Below are 8,273 nucleotides of genomic sequence, written 5' to 3'. Positions count from 1 at the left end.
TAAGAGCTTTTCGACCACCAAAATACTTTTCATTCAATTGGTAAGTGAGGAAATTTCTCAATCCCTTTTTCCTTCTCCGTCCATCGAGCTTTGCTTGGATGCATTCCTTTGAAGCCAACACGGATGTGCTCCACATCTCCCTGTTGTGTAGTTCTAATCCTCCGGTCGAGTATGATACCTTCGGGAAACTTATCTAAGTACTCGAGTGCAAAATCATCCACTGTAGGAATCTTTGTTACCTCCTTGGTATCCATAATTAATGGAGATTCATAAAGCTTCAAGTTTCCCACATTTACCATGGAGTACATTTGCATATAAGCAGGAAAGTCAAGACGAAAAGCATTGTCTCCAATCTTTGCCAATATGGTGAAGGGGCCATATCTAATGGGTCTCAGTTTTTTCCCTTCTCCCTTCATTCTATATTTACTAATAAGGAGCCATATTTTGTCCCCAACATGAAACTGATGGTCAACTCAGTGCTTATCATGTCGAGCTTTATATCGACCTTGACTCTTCTCCAAGTTCTCCTGCACTGCTTAATAAATTACATGTATCCACTGAATGAACTTTCGTTCCTTGTCCCTCTCATATCATCCATTGCCATCTTCCTCTTTCCCAAAGACCATGTCCAAGGGATCTCTGCGTACATAGCCAAAACATGTCTCAAATGGTGAGCTCTGTGTAGATGAATGCAATGCTCAATTTTATGCTTGTTGCACATAAGGAAGTTGTTCATCTGACAACTTGGGATGTGTTGAAGCCCCGAAATCGGGTCAACAACAAGGGGGATACCCACCCGGTCCAGACCTTGGTTGGCAGCTCCTTATCCGTTTGGTATAGCGGGTCCGACTGGGGATAATGGGACCAATTTCCCAATCTAGGGGTGTGTGTGTGTGTAGAGCTGGATGATGCTAATCTAAGAGTACTTAAAGCTAATTTAAGTCAAACTTCTAAACTAACTCTATGCTATTGTAATCTAATGAGAAACAACACATCTGATCTACGCTAACCCGGGATGTATTTCTTCTATTATGCGATCTAAAGAGATTTCGAACAATAACTGGTAATAAAGATCATTCAGCTATCACAAGAATAGAAATCAATTAAGATAAACCACTTTGCATAAAAAGTTAAGCAAAACAGTTGTGAACAACATATCGCATAATAAGTTATTCATATATCAAACACAAATAAATGACTCCATCGTACAGAAGTGCCAAATGGTAACCCACACATTCATGCATTAACATATAAACAACTGAAAACTGTATATCACTTTAAGAATATAAGCAGAAATGGTCAAGAGATAAAAGTACCATTTATGACTGGTTCCACTCATAAGCTTCAAGCAACAACGATTTATCTCTACTTGTTCTAACATCTACTAAGAGTACAAAAGTGCAACATCAGTAGCAGATATCAAATGCAAACATTGATAAATCTCGATCCAACCATTCATCAAAAACCCCCTCTGAGGGTGCAAAAGTGCATGTTCTGAGGACAAGTTTTTTGACAAATTTCTGGACCCTTCTCTAAATGCATGAGAAGGGTTAAAATACTACTTCCTAATTCTAATAATAGTATTTTTACAAAATTTAGGATGCGGTTTTCAAATGACCGTCCTTTTTCTAATCTAATTAAAAGAAAAAACAACATTCTAAAATAAGGCTACTTCTGAATTTGGTCCTTAAAGTTGCAAGTGTTCAGCATGGGCTTGAGGAGAGTCGGCTGACTGACTTCTGCGCTGAGCTGGGCTGCGAAAACAGCATCTACGAGAGCTGGCACTACTTTTTTGGCCGCGTTTGTGATGCATTTCACCGTCATCCATTGACTGTGTGGTTTGACCAAGTATGTCCAGTAACATTCCCAATTCAACCTGTTTAATGCTTGGATCGCTTTTCCCTTTGCCTGCGCTTTTTGCTTCCATTCTGCTTCCAGTTGTAACTTATTTGGTAGGTACCCCGGGGTGGTCTCTGCGATTAAATTGGCCCTGTGTAAATTCTCATTTACACAGTCGATAAGAATGCTTGCTTGTGTAGCCGCTGTCTCCGTTGCTCGCTCCGCCTACCTGATTTGATCGTCCCATTTATTAAAGAGCAATTCTTTATGATTTTCGTTTATCCTGGGTGCACCTGCTCTTTTCCCTTCATCTTCATCCTGCCAAGTTAAGTATTCCGTCACCCGTCTGTCACTCTGATCATAGTCACTCCGCAAGTCTACCACTTGATTGGTGATTTTATCGCTCAGCTCGCAATAGTGACTCCACTGTGATATTTTACGTCCCAACTCTTCCTGTTGCTGCAGTAGTTGCTCATTTAAGCCAATAGATTCTGAAATAAATTCTGCCAGCTTAGGCTCATCTTTATGCATTTCCTGTAAAGTCTGCAATTGTTTTCCTTTCTCGTCTAGACTTCTTTGATAGCCTATCTTCATCTGCTGGAAGTCTTCCTGCAGCTTCTCGAGCTGTTTGGAAGCTTCAATATTAGCATTGGCTTGTTGCAACTGTCGTTGTAGCAGCTGTATTTGATCTTCTTGTTCTTTCAATAGTTGTTGAACTTCCGATGCCTTGTCAATAGTTGCAGAAGCATATGCTCCTGCGATCTGAGACAGCTTAGTGAGATTTTCAGTCGGGTTATTGTTGGGGTCTTTCCATAAGACGTCCAAATGTTCAGCATCTTGTGACAGTGTATTTTCTAGTTTTCTTTTCTTCCTCTGTCTCCTTACAACTGCTTTGTGTTGGGGACTATAGAATACATCCAGTGGGGGAATTTCTTCTACATTAAGTAGAAGCTCAGAAGGTGGAGCAATAGGAATGTGCTCCGTTTCTGTGACACTGCTGACTATGGTCGAAACCACTTCTTGCACTACCTGTGTATTGTTCACAGGTGTTTTTGGGGCTTGCCCTTCAAGATTGATCAGTTCATTGAAGGTTTCCCATTCTTTGTCCAGTTCTATTGTGACGAGTGGTGCTTCGATGACAGGAGGGGGGACATCTCTTGGCGGGGAGGCGATAACTTGTTGTTGTGACATTGCACTTGACTGAGCTGTATCTTTAGTTGTTTCTTCGTTTTTTCCTTGGTCGCATCCAGACTCTTTAGGATGTTCAGGTACTCCTTGCGCAGTGTTGGATTTAGATCTGGAAGTGCTAGAGTTTCCATTGAGGCTAATGCTTGGATTTGGTTCTCTGGCAGGCAGTCGCAGCTTCTCTAGAGGAACACTGGCCAGCCTTCTTTCCTTGTATAACATGAATCTTTGGAGGTCATCTGGAGACAACCTCGACCGAGCTTCCCGCAAAATTTCTTGGAATGAGCTTCTATTCTGAAACAAATCATCAAACAAATCTTTCTTTCCAACGAATACTTTTATTTTGACGTTCATTGTGAAATCTTGGGCAACATCATTTGGGTCAAATGGCCTTGCTGGGAATTTAAATAATTGTAGACACGTCACATTCTCCACTTCGGTGAAAGCGTGTCCTACATCGAACAATGAGAAGGCCCCACAAGCTACAGGAAATTGAGGCCATATGGCCTTCTTTTTGTCCTTTAGGTCTTTGGTCAGGCTGCCTTCTGAACAGGTTTGATAAGCAATTTCCCGAGCCAAAAGTTTATCAGGGATATATAGAGGTAGGACATGTGGAGGTACAGTGCTTCCAAACACTCTAATATAGGTAAACCATTCTTCCCCGAACCATCTTGCGATGGGGATGATGTCTATTTGTGCCTCGGGTGAGCACCTCGGGGGGTCTTCATCATACATTATTCTATACAAGGGCAAAATAAGCCCGTGGCAAATCTGGTAGAAGTGAGGGACGAACTGAGAATCCCATAACACCTTATGATAAACATGGATAGGTAATGGGTCCTGGGTAGTCCATTTCCAACCCATAATGGGAAATTTAGACACATAACAAATAGAATCCATAACATATGCAGACAGATAAAAAGGAGGATAGATCCTTTGAGACAAGGATCTTTTAGACCGGTAATTGATAACAGCCGTGTATAGATTATCAGAAAGGATCTTGGCCCAATCCATAATATCGGCGTTTGTGGCAGCATCAATTAATGGTAGCCATTCAGACGAAAACTTATTGATATCCGGCATCCCAAATAACCTACAAAGCATGGCCGCAGCAAAACAATACGGAGAGGTGAGGGAACCAGTGCTGTACATACCGTTTTTGTCCTTTTTGAGCGGCTCCTCTTTTCTGGACCAATCTTTGGTGGTCTCTGATAGGTCTGGGTTCTCTGCCGCAAATTTCTTAACGAATTGTGCATTGTAAGTCGCCTGCGGTTCAGGAAGATGATACATAAGCTTCAAATCTTGCGCAGCGAATGATCCGATGAGCCCGTGTCCTTGAACCTTGAATTGTCTGTTGTTCATGTCTGCATTGTCAAGTATCCACTTGATCATATCCGTATATGGTAGAATTTTGGGTCTTGCTGCTATCCTGTGAAGAAATGAACATGCTAGCTCCTCTAAGGACGCCTCGGAAGAGCGTTGTGAGCCCGCGACAACAACAACCTTCATTATTCTAGGATTTTCCTCTTCAAGCAGCCTGTACATGCTTTCCCATGTCGATATCCCTGCGTCCTTGTTACAGGCTGTGTCTGTATACAAAGGCGCCATCTCCTTCGTCTTTTCCTTCGCTTCAGAGCTTTGAGCTTTATTTTTCTTTCCCATTTCTTCCTGCGTTTGGGTTTGAATCGTCTTAGCTCTTCGTTCCTGCAGATTACGAGTGAAATGGAAATGACTGATCCAGAAAGGTGATGGGAGAGTTTTAAATGCAACAGATGTATCAAATATGCCACCTTACGTGAAGTAATTCTCTACAAAGGCACGCGTCTTTACTTCATTTAATAACTGACAACTAATTCATTTACTATCATTAAAAGCGCATGATTTCGAGTCAGATTATGGTAAGTGGCTTTTCTTTGAATGGCGTGCCCGAAGGATTCGTAATGAAGTGATTTATGATTTGCTTACGTAACCTCGCATATCGCGCCATCGCAAATCGCACCATCGCAGATCGCGAGAACGCAATATCGCAGCGATCGCAACATCGCAGATCGCAGAAGTTTGATGTTTGCCAAATCTTGCCGGCTCATTTCTGCGATATGCGATCTTGCGATCGGTGTTATCGCAGATCGGTAAATCTTTAAGTTTTTCCTTATGAGTATTACTTTGTTGCGACGCGATGTTATACTTAACACGAGGGTCTTGCGCATACTGATATTAAAGAGAAATGGAGGCATTTCCTATCTTTTTTGCAACGCGACTTTAAAGATTTTCTCCTTATCATAGACTTAGGTTTAAAATATTCAAAAGACCTACCTAAGCTTATGATGGTAACCTTATTTTGAGGAAAGGAAACTCTTGTTCTTCCTAAAAATTAACTAAGGGTCCCCATTCATTTAGTATTTTGGTCAACACTTAAATGAACAAAGGGGGGGGGGTGTTGCCGGCCACAACAGGATGTTTCCCACATTAGCCTCGCAACAAGTGTACCACGGTATGGTTGACAACCTTTGTTTGTACATCGGTCTGTGGATGAAATTTCATACCTCTTTTCAGCTTGGTGTCCGTCATTCTCCACAAGCTCGTCTAAAACTCCCCAAGAAAGTGGGAGTCTCGATCTGATACAATAGATGTTGGCAACCAAAAATGGTCCCAAACATGCTGAAAGAAAACAAAAGCAGTCTACTGAGTAGTTACATGCTTTTTACAAGGCATTAAAATACACATTTTACTAAACCTATCCACAACGACATACAAATAGTCGTGACCTTTCCTAGACATAGGTAAACCTCCTACAAAATACATGGACACACTTTCCCATGGTCGACTTAGAATAGGGAGTGGTGTGTAGAGCCCAAGTTTTCTATTAGAGGGCTTTGAAACAAAACACAATACACAACCCTTTACAAAGCGAGTCACAATGTTTTTCATATGAGGCCAAAAACAAAACCTCTGCAAATGACATAAAGTTTTCTCAATGCCAAAATGATCAGACACTAGAGAGGTATGAACCTATCAGATTACATAAACCCTTTCATCAATGGGTACATACAGTTTCCAAGGTGGTACAATAGATTTCCCTACAAGTAATAATTGTCCACTTGCGATCCACGAGTCAGTTTTGCATAGATTTCTTTAAAATCATTATCGTTAGCATATTGTTCAACATAACTTTCTAATGAAAAAGAAACATTTTGAAAAACTACAGATGCAAAAATAGGAGGGCGAGATAACATATCTGCTACTCTTTTGTTGGCACCCTTCTTATATTTTATTACCAAATGAAATTGTTGGAGGAATCCCATCCATCTGAAGTGATGGGCTTGTTGAAGCTTGGTATGTGACTGAAGATAATGCAAGGGTTGATGATCCATGTGGATGATGGTCTCCTTGCCGATCAAATAGTGTTTCCACTTATTTACACTTTGAACCAAGGCGTACAACTCCCAATCATATGTAGGATAATTCACAACAGCCTGGGAGAAAGTCTCTGAATTGTAAAAAACTAGCTTTCTTTATTGCATCATTACAACACCCATGGCATATCCGATGGCATTTGTTTCAACTTCGAAAGGTTTCTGAAGGTCTAGTAAGGCTAGCACCAGTGTCGTATTGATCTTCTCTTTCAGTGTATCGAAGGATTTTCATTGTTTTCCTGCCCACTGAAAGGTATGCTTTACACTAGTCAAGGCATGCAAGGGGGTTGTGATAATGGAAAAGTTCGGTATGAACCTTCTCCAATATTGCGTAGTGCCCAACAAACTTCAAACTTCTGTGACATTCATGGGCTCAGGCCACTTCATTATCGCCTCCACTTTAGAGGGATCTATCCTTAATTTTCCATTACCGACAATATGGCATAAATCAGAGAAGTCTTTCCAAATTCACATTTCGATAGTTTCAAATATAATTTCTCTTTCTTCAGAACATCAAGCACTTTCTTTTTGTGAAATATATGTTCCTCCCATGTCCTATTGTACACAAGAATATCGTCTAGATACATAAGAACAAAATGATCAAGAAATGGCCGCAATAAATCTTTCACTACCCTCATGAACATGGTTGGAGCATTATACAGTCCAAACGGCATCACCATCCATTAGAATAGCCCGTACTTGGTTTTGAATGCAGTTTTCTAGACGTCCTGCTCTGCAATTCTCACTTGGTGGTAACCACTACGCAAATCCAGCTTGGTAAAATGAATGATTTTTTTTAATTGATCTAACAATTCATCAATGCGAGGGAGAGGGTATCGATTTGCATCATGATCTTGTTTAGTGCCCTATAATCCATGCACATTCTCCATCTGCCGTGTTTCTTGGGCACCAACACAATTGGTGAGCCGCAAGTAGAATAATTCGGTCTAATGACTCCTCGATTTAACAGTTCCTACACCTGTTTCTTGATATCCTCCATCTCGATAGAAGCCATCCTGTACATGCCAGAAGCATCCTATTGGAAATGGATCTCATGTTGTATTTCTCATTTATGGGGAAATCCTCTCAGTTCTTGAAATAATTCATCATAGTTAGAAACAAATTCAAATAATTCCTTCTTATCATGAGGATCACAACCTCTGAAGGCATCAGTCATCTCAGTTTTTTTCGCCCTCACTACCATGGGCATGCACCCTTTACTAGAATTTACCAGTCTTTTAATCTTCCCTGCACTGACAAGGCTAGCACTAACTTTTGTATGATGAGCTCTGACTATATATTCTACCCCATCCTTGGTGAGGTGGTATTTGTTTTCATGTCAAAAGAAAACGACCTTTCTATCATATAAATATGGGCTTCCCAAGATGATTCCACAGATGTCCAAGATACTACATCTAACTCTACCTCATACCCTAATTTATAAGCGATTACAAATCTGGCACTACACTGCTTGGTGGCCTGGAATTTGGCTTTATCGCTTACCCAACCAAGCGGGTATGGACTTAGATGAGGTTTCATTTCAAGGCCTAGAATTTTTACTAAGGAATCTGAGATTAAGTTTGCTTGGGAACTTGAATCAAATAGATTTTCCACCTTTGTATGCTTTATGGAAACTCTAATGTGGAGCAACTCAATTCTCTTTCGTTCACGACTCACGGGATCATTCAAATAACTAGTGCTTGTAGCTTAATCATAACTATCATTAATAGAAAGAGTACCTTTTGCGCCCACATATGCGATTAATGTTTCATCGTTAGAATCCAATCCAAGGTCCTGCATTGTTTCCACTATCTTCTACTTCCCCTTTCCACCAAA

The sequence above is a fragment of the Pinus tabuliformis genome, chromosome J (assembly GCF_031772625.1).
Source record: "Pinus tabuliformis cultivar Carrire ecotype Pingquan chromosome J, CPIR1, whole genome shotgun sequence".
NCBI lineage: Eukaryota > Viridiplantae > Streptophyta > Pinopsida > Pinales > Pinaceae > Pinus > Pinus tabuliformis.
This window is presented reverse-complemented; position numbering follows the sequence as displayed.